Source organism: Dermacentor silvarum, chromosome 2, assembly GCF_013339745.2.
Source record: "Dermacentor silvarum isolate Dsil-2018 chromosome 2, BIME_Dsil_1.4, whole genome shotgun sequence".
NCBI classification, from domain to species: domain Eukaryota; kingdom Metazoa; phylum Arthropoda; class Arachnida; order Ixodida; family Ixodidae; genus Dermacentor; species Dermacentor silvarum.
The window spans coordinates 77,749,996-77,765,636 of NC_051155.1; the positions used below are offsets into that span (position 1 = coordinate 77,749,996).

At 43.4% G+C, this 15,641-nt stretch overlaps 1 long non-coding RNA gene across 1 annotated transcript; it reads left to right on the forward strand.

Moving 5' to 3' along the window:
* Positions 1-11,533: 11,533 nt before the first annotated feature.
* Positions 11,534-12,850, forward strand: LOC125943639 (uncharacterized). Its single transcript, XR_007465810.1, has 2 exons — positions 11,534-11,714; positions 12,719-12,850. It is a non-coding gene; the product is annotated as an uncharacterized LOC125943639 (long non-coding RNA).
* The last annotated feature ends 2,791 nt before the right edge of the window (positions 12,851-15,641 follow it).

Here is a 15,641-nt window from a genome sequence, read left to right on the forward strand (position 1 = left end):
AGGCACTATGCGTGTATCCGCGGGCTTCTTCAACGCTCGGAAAAACACTTTTATGTACCACGTATTGGGCAACAGAAAGCTGTATCGGGAGTTTTTCCTGTTGCTCTATAATTTTCTGATTGACACTTTTCATCTAAATATAATATCTGAGAAGCTAATTATTTATTATTAATTGATTAATAAGTATGAATTATAATGATTATCTAATTATTTATCTAATGCAACAAATTGAGTATCTGTAAGCGACGGCAAACAACATTACCTTGGTTCTGTCCAGCTACGTGGCATTCGCATATATTTAAGTGTCGGTGCAAGAAAGTTGGGACACCCTGTGTATACTGGGTGTTCAAGATTATAGGCTTTACGAAAATTTTTGAAATCGCTTGTAGCAGGTAGCATATTCTTATCGCTTAGCTTGGTTATTCGAAGAAACGGACATTAGTAACAAAAGAAATTGAAACTAATATTCTAATAATTACAAAAATTTACTAATGAACTTCTTAGTCAATTATTTTACTATACACATATTGCAATATATGAATTGTAGCCGGTGAGTTTGCAAGACGCATCCCCCTAAAATGAATTTCCAGGATAACACCAGTTTCGAGGTATTATTGCCCAAAGTGTGGGACGAAATACATGGGCGTTTTAGTTACTTTTGTGCTTCAATGTATAAAACAGCATTTTGGTAACAAAGTAAGTGGAACAACAGTGCATTTTTACGGCGAGTTTGATGGCGCATATCTCCAAACTGGTGTCATTCTGGAAATTCATTCCAAGTGGATGCGCCTGACAAGCTCACCGGCTCAAATTCGTAAATCGCAATATGTGTCGTAAAGTACTAAAATAAGAAGTTAATTAGTGATTTCTTGTTATTAGTTGAATCTACGTTTTGATTGCTCGTGCTAATAATGTCCGCCTCATCGATTAACCCAGCTCAATGATAAGAGTTATGCTACCGGCCACAGGCGATTTCTAAAAATTCCGTAATACTTAAAAATGACCACCCTGTATGTATATATATATATATATATATATATATACATATATTTACATACATTATTATTATAATGTATTATTATTATTATTATTATTATTATTATTATATACATACATTATTTGTGTCTATATATATATATATATATAGACACAAAATTGGAGCACAGGACAAACGTCCCAACAAGCAGTGACCAATAACCGATGATGGGGCACCTCCTGGATGCCCATCGGCTTCTATGGTAAGTGGCCAGTGCCCTGTCTGTGTCAGAAAACGGCATTGCCTCCATGTTAAATATGGGCAAGATGGTGGGAAAAGTAGTATGTAAGCATAATAAATAAATATGTTGTTTTAAAGAGAGCGTTTCGTTTAGTTGTTAGCCCTTAGCGCACAATAGAATGAAACAAGTTTGGGTGATCTCTGTGACATGGTGTCCATATTTTACATGAAAGCCTAGGTCTATTCTGTAACACGTAGAGACGGGGTGCTGGCCAGTGTGCTGGGAAACTGCTTGGCCAACACGCACAATCTACGCTGTTATACTTTGCCGGTGGCAAATCGTAGCGCCGAAGCACAGGTACAAATGTTTAATCAATGGGACGACATGCTGTCTATACCGTTTGTCATGATGTCAAACTAACAAGCACGAACAGCAACAATTGTTTACGTTGCTGGTCCGTAGTTAATTTCGCGCCGGTTGCTTCACGTGTTAAAATAAATATTTCCTTTTAATACAAACGATGAAAACTGTGCCTGCACACAGGGCGCGACATTTGCGACGTTTGAATTTTGCACTATTTCCCGCGCGCTCCGTACGTGACCGGCCGGCGCACTGCGTTACCACGATAAAGAAAATAGTTCCTCAAGGAACCTAAGCAGAAAACTTTCATACTCTTTCAAACCACATAAATTGTTAAGAAATACCATTATATTACAAGATTTGTTAATAAATATTGCAATTCATATCGATGAAAGCGTGGATTTGTATGCGCGTTTTTGCGTGAATGCGCGCTTGCGCTGTTGACTCTTTGGCACATTCCGGAACTTTGTGCGTGCGGCGTATGTGTGCGGGTTGCGTGATGAGTTTGCTGCGTTTTCTGTGCCCTTTGCCTCGCTGTGACATCTTTCTTATATTCCAAGTTGTTGCTCGCTCTTTATGGGCTACACGTTGCCTCGAAGATCACCGTGATCGCCTCCGACTCAGCCACATCGAAGGTGAGTGAGTGTTTCGAATTCCACTTGCTCGTTCATTGCGACGCTTTCAGCAAAAGTGCGTACAGAGCCCGTGCGTGTCTGCCACGCGCCTCTGTGCTCGTTTTCATTACTAGTACTATCCTTCCGTTGCGAGAATTGGTTGTGCAGCACTAGATTTGTGAAATTGAGCATGAAGTTTTGTCCTGATTTAACTTCACAGCGCGCTTGCGGCGACGTAAAGCAGCTATGTGGAGCCAGCTTGAACAGGGCATGTTGTGCGCGCCACGATTTTTGGTACGGTTTTCCAGCACCGATTAAAATTAGCCTTATTAATGAGCGCTCGTGCTTTGACGTTTTCGTGGGCAGCTATGTGGAGCCAGCTAAAACAGGGCATGTTGTGCGCGCCACGATTTTTGGTACGGTGTTCCAGCACCGATTGAAATTAGCCTTAATAATGAGCGCTCGTGGGGCTGTGGCGTTTTCGTGGAAACAATGCGACGTGAAATAATCCGAACTGTACTGTAATCAAGTATATTTCGTTCGCGCAACGCCGTCCATTGTCGTGCATCTACTACATGGCGTGTCGGGATCGGCGAAAATATGCGCGAGGCGTTTTGCCTTTCGAATGTATTCTGCTGCGCTGTTCGCTTCAGCATCGAGTGCCCAGAGTCCGCTGACACGCCGTGCGGTAGACACGCGCTGTGGCGCAATAATAATAAAGAATTGCAATGGCGTATATGTGATTCTATGTGATAGGTGAGATAAAAAAGGGCTGATGCCAGCGAATGCTGTGAAATCATCAGGTTATGTGTGGTTTGTTTTCCGCCGGTACGCGCGCGGTGAGCTTCTTTTTTTTTTACCATTATCTCCCTTCGACGCCATCGAGTACTTCGCGCTAACGCCTTAGCGTAGGCGCTCTATATTCACGGAAAAGGCAGATTCTGTGGGATTCAATGTTCTGCTTTAGTGGGATGAAACATTGAAAATAATGTCATCGTGTGAAGTTTCAGCCCTTGGCCCTTCAGTAACTGATTGATTTAATGAAGTTCGAAAATCAGTAAAGGAACGAGATGCTTGGGCATATTTGCCGTGTCCCACTGTGCTTCCAGTGGCATGTAGGCGTTATCGACAAATGTCAAAAATTAGCAAGGCTTTTTACGAGATAGAAGTAGACAGCTATGTCAATAAGTTATTTTTGCTTTGAATTCACACACTAAAGAGGAGAGAGAGTGAAAGGGGAGCGTATCCTTGTGAACTAAATGACGCTGTGACATAAGCTTGGAACAATAGTTTGTTGGTGGAGCAGTTCTGTGGAATACTTAGAAAGTAAGCAAACTGCAGTAGCAGCAGTTAGACGGGGAGTAAAAAAATGCAACACTGGTTTGATATGAACGAGCTACCTTTAAGATGTGGCCGCAACACTTCAGTAGATAAGCAAAAATAATTTTAAAATTTAGGAGAGAAATTAAAAATAAATTATTTGCCTACCTCACACTGCCAGGGGCAAGAGCAGCCATGCTTTAATGTTCTCAATCAGTCATTTATATCCATCCATTTATGTCGGCCTAATCGTCCATATAGATGTTTTGATTGCTGCTTTTGAGTTATCGTGGCGTCACATTTTAATCCTGACATCTGTTTTTAGAATCAAAATGAGCCTGGAGATGCCAAAGCCGGAATGCGAAAGGTGAATTCTTTGACCATTCATCGTCTAGCGTCACCAAGATCAAATGCATTGTTGCCAGGAGAATGTATTGCCAGGAAGATTTAGTAAAAATGGTAGCATTAAGTGTATCCTTTGCGATTTTGCATAGCCTTTGATTTGCCAGTCGATTCATTTATTTGATGAGGGGTGGGCAGTTGGCACACCCTGCCTTTGTGTCTTATGTACACATTCAGCTGAGTAGGTCTGGGACACAGCAAGCGAATATGATGTGTAGTGGTAATCGCATTAACGTCGACAGTTGTCTTCCTGTTTGAGCTGCTACTGCTGCTTGCCAACATAAGCAGCAGTTGCCCAAGATGGCGTGAAAGAGGTTCATTGAAGAGTGGCACATACTCTGAGTCACATACCCAGAGATCCAAGCAGGTCAATCAGATGGTTATTAACCCACTTCCCTCAACATAGCAGCCCTACCCATTAGGCCACTGACCACCAAGTGACACAAATTGGCTGGAAAATAGAGACAGACACCCAAAAGTATGTGAAGTATCCTAAAAATGGCTACTTGCTTTAAAGTTTTCGATGCTTTGGTTTACTTGCTATTTTATTTTGTACTGGGTGAATCCTTGTTTTTCTGAAGCACATGGCATCGTAACAGCATAACAAGCTATGACATTAGTTTTAGTTGTTTTTATTAGTGACATTAGTTCACATTTTAGGTCTGGAGCAGGCAGTATTTCTGTGATTTATTCGGAGTGTGGCTGTTGTGTAAATGTGCTTAAAATCCTTAAACTACCTCACTAATATTTACCTAAACATGCCGTTTCAAATAGGTTGGAGAAGTGCTCATTCAGGTTATCCTGGCACAGCTTGCCATGGTGGACCAGGCAAGTTTGCAAGGGCCTTGATTCACCATGTATTTACAGAGAAGAACCTCATGGGCCACTCACTTCTGGGAAAAAGTTTGCAAGGGCCTTGATTCACCATGTGTTTACAGAGAAGAACCTCATTGGCCACTCACTTCTCGGAAACAACCCCACCAATAGGCAAAAAGAGGCTCTTGGCCTTAGGGTCAACGCTTTTATAGGCAAGTACCGTACATCTTTTTTCCCATTGCATTTTTGCATTCACATTTTGTACTTGGAATTACCAGCTTGCTATTAGCACAACAAATGACTTTCAAGTAGCCTGTTTCTGCAACTACGTGGTACAATAGCCTACTATTTGGAATCAATGTTCTGTAAGGAAGAAGTGTGTCGTGTAGAGCTTCGCAGCCAGATCGCCAGTGCTACTGAAGTGGGGCTCGGGCTCGACGATGTTCCTGGTGCGCCTTGTTAAACCTACGCTGCTATGTCTTCCTGTCGGCGTCCTTCGTGTCGTCCACAGCCGTGCTAGACTTCCTTGTCATAGCTCATTTGACCTCATGTCTCGACGCCTCCATACTAATGTGATAAATTTTAAAAGCAGCCTTAACTGCCAGAAGTGATTGGTGGCTCCAACTGACAAAATTAGGTGTATTTGCACATTAGTTGCATTACTTGACTGTCATTGCAATGAATAGTTGCAATGAAGCAACAACCAATCTGTAGTACCAATCTGTGAAGCATGCTACCAATCTGGTGGTATTACGGGTGCGCTTAAGTAGCCTGAAAGTGCTGTTATAATATAGGAATTATGGAGAAGCTATGCTCAAGTGCAGTTACTGCTCAACTCAAGAGACAGCACTTCACCAAATTTCAGTAGTCAAAATGGCCCTCCAGATTCTGTAACGGAAAACATAGTGGTTTCACCTATTTCAACAGACCACATTGAATTAAAGTTGCTCCTGTCTTGAAGGAGGTCCATGTGGTGGCAGACAGTAGCTTCTCAGCAGAGGGAGCTTAAGTTACGGGGCATAATTATTTGGTTGTTTCGATCAAAGCAACAATTGGTACAGTTGCCAACTTCGTTGTCAACATTGCTATGTTTAGCAATGTCCATTCATTCTAGGCACTCAACCTATTAGGATCCAATTTATCACATTTTATTCTAGGATGTGGAAAAAACAAACATATTTATTTGACTTTTCCTCACGTTCTCATAACATGATCAGTACTCAATAGGCCCTTCGCAGCTACTATATAAGGCTTCTTACAGAACATGAGGCATGTCCACAGCTCCCACTCTGAAATTGTCGGAAATGCCTCCTGCTTTCTTACTTCAAGGACGCACTTGCCTGTTTTCAGCGTTATTATAAACCAGTGCTCAAGTACTCTAGGTTTAGTTTATCAAAGATTGAATGAGCTTTGTAGGTGTTCATGTTTAACCCTTGAAGATCACATATTTTCTGGAAATACGTCCCCCAATTTAAGCGTTATATTTTTATTCTGGATTGTTCTTCAGAGTGACCTTTCAAGAAAAAAATGGGTAAATAATTTTTAGGTCACAAAGTGACAAAGGTTTCTTAGTGTCCGCTGTTTTGCACCATGTTTATTGTAGCATGCAGGGCAAACTAGCATAATCACATTTTTAAATGTAATGACACTCACAAAACATTAAACTAGGTGAATACTCCCAAACTACTGCAGTGATAGGCACCATAGAATAAAGAGAAAGATCAGTTTTGGAAGAAGCCAAGGGGCAACAGCACAATCAGGATTTTTGTAGAAGTCGCAGAAGGTTACAGAATCTGTAATGTGATGCTTGGGACACTTCATTCTTCAAAGGTATGCTTATTTATATGTTCTTTCGCCGCCTCATATTTATGGTCGTGACCACACGATTTGTTTCCACCACTCTACATGCATGGCAGTGACCCTCAAAGGATTAGCAGAGCCACTCCACTTGCATATTTCTCTTGTAAGACTGAGCATTTCTTCGTATTTCTTCTTCGAATTTATTTGTGTTAGTGTAACCAGGTCGGCGTGCAACTGCAGTAAATCCTCCTTATAAGCAGTATTTTCTTTCAAGTAGAGAGGCATAAGAATGGCCATCATAATGCGAGAAGTGCACTCCAGTAGCATATCAGCTCTTAATACAAATTCAGATATACCATACTCAATTCTGGCCACATAACCGTATTTGGAGCAACTCCTGCAAGGAAAAGTGCAATAAAGTACTGTACATTTTGATTATGATTGTTGAGAGAACTAATTTTAGTTGCCAGTCTACCTTTAAGTTTTTTCACGAACAATATGAAGTCTTTTTTCCACCATTTTGTTCCTAAGCAAGCAACGTTCACATTTTCACACCAAGGATACTCATGAAGTTATTCTGCCACAGTGGGCTTTTCCTGTTTGCCTTCTGCATATTGTGCTAAGTGGAGTCCTCCGGCGCCACTCCACTTTGAAAGCTGAAGCTGGTCATTCTCTAGAATTGAACTCCTGACAACTTTGAATAAACAAAACAAATGAAACAGTTTCATTATAACAGGGCGTACTGTATGTCGCACTTTTGCATGTGGAACATTGATCTTAAACCTCATGCTGTATTTCCTTTTTTTTACAGGCTTTACCTCTCACAAGTTTCCTGGGACAAACAAGGCCTACATTAAGAACACTCTGGCCTCACTTCTCGCAAGGGACCTGAAGTGTCCAGAAGAGCTCAAGTCTGTGGACAGTTCAAGTGTTGTGCACTTGCAGCCCTCAACATTTTTTTATTATTATGATGTTTCTAGTCACCTGAAAAGCCCAGGTTGGATGGTTCAGACACAAGTACTGTGTTGTGATTACTAATTAATTGCACAAGTGTTGCGCTTTGTATTTTAGTGCATTTTTACATAACTTTTTATATATTTCTACAAAAGATAGTGTTTCTTGACTATTTTATTTCATAGGTATCTCGGGTCATTTCATGCCAATACTGTTCCATGATGGCACATCATTTCAAGTTTGTTTGATGAAGTAAAAGTAGGCACAGTGAGAAATTTGACAGAAAATCAGGTTTCATAAATACACCGTAAAGTGGAATCTGTGCTATTGTCAGAGTGGTTCTGTTTAAGAAAAACTACATATTAACATATGTTTGTGGTAATGGTTTATTTTGCTATTTCAAAACAGTAAGAATTAAGAGGTAAAAGTTTGCTTAAATTCAGAGTGCAACAGCAGTTCTCGGGCAAGGCAGCGATGTGCTCTCTTTCATGTATGCATGAAATCTGATTTCTTGCAAATTCTTTCATTCTAACTTGTTTTGCGGCACTCAAAAATTAAAAAAAAATTCCTCATGCCAGTTCCATTTAAGTCTTCGAGCAGGTAACTAATGGCCACTGTCTATCAGATAAAAATCTTAAGTAGTCAAAGTGAATAAATCGCTTGGTATGTAATGACCTGCCCAGGACCCTAGTAATCATGGCCGAAAATGCTACTGGATCGTGCAACAAGCAGTGCAGCACAATAAACTGCTGCCATGGCCCAACTTATTGTAATCACCATGTCGTTTCAGAGGTAAATAACGTTTAGTAAAATGGGCACATACCATTTAACCAATAAATAAGAGTCTCAGTGGGCTCATTCAAATTGTGCCATGATTACTAAGTTACTGGCTACCAAATAGAGAAAGCAAATACAACATAAATGTTATTTACTGTAATGCTTGTATATTATTTATTTTCTATTTATTTCAATTGTGAGAAATGTTTTACTTTAGGGCCACACAAACTTTACATCTCTCAGTATTCAGTTTCGTTATTGTATGAAGCTGCTGGCAGTTTGTAGATTGCGTTAGGCATTTTTGGATCTGAAGGCACACATGGCTGTACAGTTAACAAATGCTTGGCTTCAATAAACAGTTCATCTAGAAAAAATGCTTTTTGTCCACATCAATTTTGAGCTGTTGATTTCGTGAAGGAGTATTGATTTTGTGCGTTAAGCCAATTCAAAAACTGCCATAATGGTTCTGCTAGCAGCTCTATAATATGTTTTATTACACGCTATATCTAAAAGTGTCGTTTTGATCCCTGGGAGACCCAGGTCTGCAATACAGAAGTGCCTGCATTTAAGTTTGCCCTTGTCCTCTAGTATGCAAGGACCACATCAATATGGCATCAATGGTAATGCTATGGGACTCAACGTAGCTCAGTGGTATTTAAAGAAATGTCTAGTGCAGTTTTGAACACTACTCACCAAACAGCATATTTCAGTGGGCTCTCAAGTGATTTCAATAATGACGTTCAACACTGCTCCAATAATATTTAAATGGCGTTGCACTATTGACTAACATTGCCCGTTGGGCTTGTTGGTACAACATATACAGGCAAAAGGCGTAGTGCATCACAAACAGGACACAAAAGGAAGAACACAGACAACACACACGTTTGGCGTTTGGTGCTTAACGTGTGTGTTGTCTGTATTCTTCCTCTTGTGTCCTGTTTCTCATACGTGGCACCTTTTGCCTCCATCAAGCAATATTGACATTTAACGCTCATCCAATAATACTTCAATGGGGTTTCAACATTGATGTTCAAGAATGGTTCAATAATATCTCAATGGGGCTTCAATATTGATGTTCAATACTGCTCCAATAATATTTCAATGGGGTTTCAATATTGACATTTAACACAGTTCCAACATTGTGTCAATGTGGTTTCAATATTGGCATTCAACATATTTCAACAATGTCTCAACAGGTTTTCAATATTGACATTCAACACATCTTTAACAGTTCTTCAATGGACTTTCAATATTGGAATTCAACATGGTTTCAACAATCCATCAATGACTTCTCAAATTGAAACGACCCAATGATGTTTCAACAAAATGTTGCGGGCCAATTTTCAACACCTATCAACAATTTCCTCAATAATGTTTCAACAAAGCCTCAAAGCGCTTTCAATGCTATTTGTTGACATTAACCAATGACTTTTCAACAACTTTTCAACAATTTTTTGTAAGGGTAGTTTGAGAAAACGCATGGAGATAAACCAAACTCCCGCTTCGTGGACGCGGCAAGATACCCAGCCAGGCAGAAAAGAACGGTAGCTGCTGTCAGTGACTACTTGGGCAGAGAAATCACTAGCGCCTCCACTCAGAACGCCACTATCATGGAAGCAGAAGAAATCGCAATAGCCATTGCTATCAAAGCGACGGAACCAAAGAAACAACAAATAACCATCCTATCAGACTCTCAAGCGGCATGCCGAAGCTACCTTAGTGGACGAGTATGCACCGCAGCCTATATGATTATACGAGATATAACACCTCGAGCCAGATTTTACCTTTTATGGGTACCCAGTCATGACGGAATCAAGGGAAACGAAGAGGCTCCCAGAGTAGCTCGTGCGCATGCTACACACCACGGGTGATCACAGGAGCCTCTGATGACCTGATCCCGAATGAGCAGAACTACTCTGCAATTTTAAACTATCACAGAGGATATATAATTAAACTGACACCCCCAGATAAGAATCTCAGTAAGGAAGAACAGGTTATATGAAGAAAGCTGCAAACCTATACGTATAACAACCTTCACATTCTGCATGAAATTCATCCTGAAAGATATGCGGACACATGCCATAGTGCGGGGCCACACCATCCTTAGACTACATCGCATGGGAATGCACGGCATATACACAAAAGGCAAACACAGAAATTACGGAGCATACACATTGGGAGGCGGCACTGTCCAGTTCAAAGGAAGAGGTCCGAAGGGCCATCATCCGACAAGCAAGACGCCGCGCGGAAGCTAGTGGGGCCCTTGTCTAGGGGCTCCACCCATTGAGTGTTTTATTCTTTAATAAAGTTGTTCTTCGCCGGACCAAAGCAAGATTCGCCCGTCTACGTTGTTGCCTTTCTGCGCCGCTGAACAGATCAGTTTTCTTCGTTAGTGCCATCGCAAGCGAAGCACTGGGCGGAGTGTATTCACTGCTGTTGCATATTGATGATGATGGTGATGTATAGTGTTTACTGGCGCTCGTGCCAGGTATGGCCAAAGAGCGCCAAGAATCGATATAAGATGATCGATGGATGATTAGCGCTGAGTGGATGTATCACGGCTGTATAGACGCCTAAAAGTGGTCGCTGTATAGATGCTTAAAACGTGTACTTGGAATAAAACTATGACAATGACTACAGTGAGGTGTGCTATGTATATAAATGACAGATTTAAAACACTCAGTTATCGATCATTTCGAAGCAACACTACTGCAGATGCATATTGAAGCTGCACTCCGTAGGCGACGAGGCGTCACAGGCTAATCCGATGCGAAAGGAAAACCATGTGCGGAAACTCAGCAGAAGGCCTAAACCGCGTAGGAGGCTCCGCTGCGCTGAGACTACCAAAGCGTTCTATCTCGGCGCCCCTTAAAGTCATCATGCAGTACTTCGCTTCAGCGCTCCTAGATAGCGGTGCATCCTTGTCAATTGAGAGAATATTTTACTCGTTCGTGCCGACGTCAAGTCTGCTACAGGAAGTTGATAGTAGACCCATAGAGAAAGAAATTCAACAAGAGGGGACACTCGGAAAAAACTGGCAACAGGAAACACGTCACCATACGTCACGCTATACTTTTGACACCGAACGTTAGCTGCCGCGAGCATCGAAAAAAAAAAGAAAGTGAACTTAATTTAACAGGCATTCATTTATTTTTTTAATTCTTTGCCGCGAAAACTAAAACGTTTTGCGTATAAATTAACTTAAGCTTTGCGACTTATTTTCCTTGCCGCCACAGGTCAATGACGCGCCAAATACATGCGTCATCCGCCAGACACTCCCCCGAAGCCAGCGAGGATGGCTGCACGCGCGTTTGAGCGCTCGCGCGCGGCGACCCGTCTGTCTCATTCTTTTTTTTCTTTTTTAAATGTAACCTGGTTTATTGGGCTCTCGGCGTATTCTTGCGTTCCTTCTGCACTGGGACAAGACACCACTGCACTATTGGACTACGGCAAGGTGAGAAATCTTGTTTCACAGTCTACGACGCAATTAGGCTTACGGCACGGGACCGAGACTTACGACGCAGTTAGCGAAAAACAGCTCGGCCATCCTGGCTCAGTTAATTTGAGTTAATGAATCGTGCTGAGACATGTTTCCGACACTTCCTAGGGGACTATTGTAACTTATTTCAGTTTTTGAGCCACACTGGCCGCACAGGGCGCCATGTCGCAGTTAGCGAGAACTCAGCCGTGGTGTGTAGTCTAGTGCATCTTGCTAGGAGAAGTTTGTGCCGCTTTCTCTGACGCCAGACATTACTGAAAAGTAATTTCGTTACTTTCTGGGGTACTTTTGAGGCACGCTGGCCGCACAGCGCGCTGTGACGCAGTTAGCGATAAGCAGCTCGGCCATGGCGATAAAGTTTGGCGTGTAATGAATCTTAGAGGGACAAGTCTGTGACGTTTTTTGTGGCTCCGCAACAACATATACTTTCTTTCGATACTCACGCCTGTTGAAAGCGCGATGGGCGATTGCCAAGAGTGATAACATGAGGTGTGCTGCTGGCGCCGGCAGAACGCGCGAACGACGAACATATCAGAAACTTGTAATTCGAAAATTACGTCTTCAAAGGACTGAAAGAAGGCATTGCACCCACGCATTTGTCTTGAGTGCCTGTTGCGTCCGTCTCGGTGTATGTCGCGTACCGTCGCGTCGCCCGAGAACACGTTTTGGAAACGCGAAGTCGCTCGTGTATTTGTGCTGCCTAAGTGCAGGAAATAATGCCCGGAAATTGGGGAACGCTTGGAAACCAGATGTTTTCATATATGTTTGGGATGAGTCGGGTATTTTCTACGCCATGTATGTAAAAGCGAATTGCTTTTATTTGTAATGCCGCCCATTCACCGCTTTCGCACGTTTCGCCTCGCAGTATTCCTATGTCTAAATACCAAAATGACTCATGCTTGTAACATGCTGTTACGTGCTTGCAAATGTAACATGCTTGTAATTTACTTTTTTTTCAGCTGGTACCGTCCGGTGGAGCTTCATACAGGAACGACTGCCTTACCTGCTGGTGTCACAACGTTGGATGAACGCACAAAAATCGCGGACCGAGATTTTATATAGAGCAAAATAAATATTTCCTCATTGCACAATAGGTCTTGCGTCTACTTCGTGAAATTGCACGTGGCACAGATTCGATGGGACTTTACGAGATCGTTCGCAATCATTTTTACTAAATAATAAACCGATTCTGCACGAAGAGCAAAAAAAAAGGGGGGGGGGGGTTGCGCAGCCGGCGTGCTAGCTTGCGTTCAAAATACGCGCGCCCAAAACCGAAACCGGAAGTGATGCAAGTGATCGACACCGACCGCTTGGCACGCTGCAGTCAATTCGGCCGCTGGGCCCTATGGGAGTGTCCCCTCTTGTTGAATTCCTTTCTCTATGGTAGACCCTGGCAGAAAAGAATTTGGGGATAAAAGAGTTAAAACTGATACTTCATCTTTACTTGATATGTTTGGACGCCCGGTGCGTGGACTAGGTTAGATTAGAGGACACTGTACTTGCCTGTTCCTGATTAAGCATTGTAAGCCGCCTGAAGCTTCGCGAGGTGCGGAAACCAATTGAAGGATCCCTGCGCAGGCGCAACAACACTGCAAGCGCTGTTTTCTCCACGTTGTCTGCTACTGCGCCGGGCGCAATTGACATTACAAAGCGACAGTTCATGGGTGTCGCCAAAAAACAGCCTGCTGGGGTGCTATGCAGGATGCGCCGAGTTTCTCGTTCGCACGAGTTTTACCCGAGTTTGCTCGATGGCAGTCAGTGAACGGAGATAGCAAGGAACGTGCAATAACAGCAGGCAAAAAGAAATGTCGAGATAAAGCCGCGTATGACAACATGAGCGCACCCTGCGCGGCACAGTGCTTCCGCGCTTCAAGCACAGAGGACTGCGCAACGAAACGCGCCAGCGGCGCGCAATGTTATCAACGTATTATCGCAATTTAGCAATACCGTCACTGTCCCGCTGTCTATCTGCAAACTTGCCGTGAGCTTCCTGCCACGACTTTCTCGGGCGCGTCAAGGGCGTGCCTCCTCTTTCGAGCATTATTTTCCTATGCTCCGTCGAATGCGAACAGGGCACATGCGGTACATTCTTGAACCTACACTTTCCCTCAATCGAATACACTGAAATACAACAAATAAAGTAACAAACATTTTATTTATTAAAGTATCGTTTTTTTTCGTTTTGAATGCTATAAATTTGTGATGACAAACGGACATCGAGTGAATTATTAAATTTTGCATTTTTTGGCCGCGAGTGGTGACAGTGAGGCGAAAGCTTACAGGCGGATACATTCTAGTCGCGGGTTTGAATTCCGGCCACGGCCGGCCGCATTTCGATGGGGGCGAAATGCGAAAACACCCGTGTACTTAGATTTAGGTACACGTTAAAGAACCCCAGGTGGTCCAAATTTCCGGAGTCCCTCACTACGGCGTGCCTCATAATCAGAACTGGTTTTGGCACGTAAAACCCCATAATTAAAAAAAAAATACATTCTAGACGGTCGCACGCACGAGGGAGTTCATACGGTGAGCAGTCGCCAGGGGCGCTGCAGTGCTATTCTCGATAAAATCGATGCGATAATGACGCATGAAGTCAGTCGTGACAATGATCTGTCCATTCCCTGTCTATTAGGGGAATGGCAACGCAGCGCTGCGGCATGGCTGTTCATCGCAGGTGTTTTTACTGACGCGGCTATTAAGGCCGCCGCTTTACCAACTGAAACGACACTCTATCCATAGAGACGGGGGCAACGGCTGTCGCTGCAAAATTGCTGTGCGGTATTGTAGGGTCCGCAGTGACGCCGAACAGTGAAAATGTACCAGTTTATCTTCGTGCGCGAAGTCTCCGCGATGCATTGCGAAGAAGAGCGTGCTGCCCAGCGACACAATTCATCGCTTGTCACCGCTTGCCTAGTGAAGGTGCCTCTGTGCGCATGTACGCAGAATTTGAGTGTGTTGTTCACTCCTATGTGCTTGCCGATTGCCTCTGCTGCTGAGCTAATAGTGATCGCAGATGGATATCGTAAGGACAGCGCAGCAATCGCATTTTGGCGGGTTAGGGCTCTTGTGTGCAGTTAGGAAATTAGACTTCGAATGCAGGAAGGTGTTGCAATTGTTTAGTGTGCCGTGCTTGTGATGACGAAATGCCATCGCACTGGATGTGTTTGCGCTGACCGCTGACCGTGTTTGCGACACTACGGCTCTGATACATCACTTTTGACAGAGCAGCCATAGAAAATGACAGCTGCGATACGTTGTCGTTGGAAAACACTACGCACCGCTCAGGATCGTCGTCCACCGCGGCGCATCGACGCCTTGCAAGCAGCTACAGTGACCTGCCGATAATTATTTGCTGTGCGCTACGTAGCCACAACGCAGGCAATGAACCGTGTTGTGGGGTCATCACAGCCCAAGAAAACATATGCATAAGGCAGCGAAAGTCGACGCTTTTTTTTTATAGTGGTGTTGAGTACATCACCGATGACAGTGCGTTGTGCGTGTTTTATTTCGCCGGTCAAGATTGTTAATGCCTCTCAATTCCGCACCACGTCGCTGTTGTCGAAAAATAAGTTGGGCGTGGCCCAACCGTGGTGGGCACGCACAAGAGTTGCATGCCTCGCGCGGAGCGTGACCTATGGTTTTGATTGACAGGCAAACACGTGGCAAACTCGTACATAGCGAAACCCCCCTCGAATTGAACTCGTGAACATGGCGGCTGCAGCAGCAGCCTGTGTCATCCATCGCGTCCAGGGGCAGTAAGCGTCAATTTGACCGTCTGGACCCGTTCAACTACATGACCGACGTAGAGTTTAGCGTCATTTTTGCCTTTCCAAAACGTCAGTGCCCTGGCTGTGTGACGAGTTAGGCGAAGGCCGTCGTCTG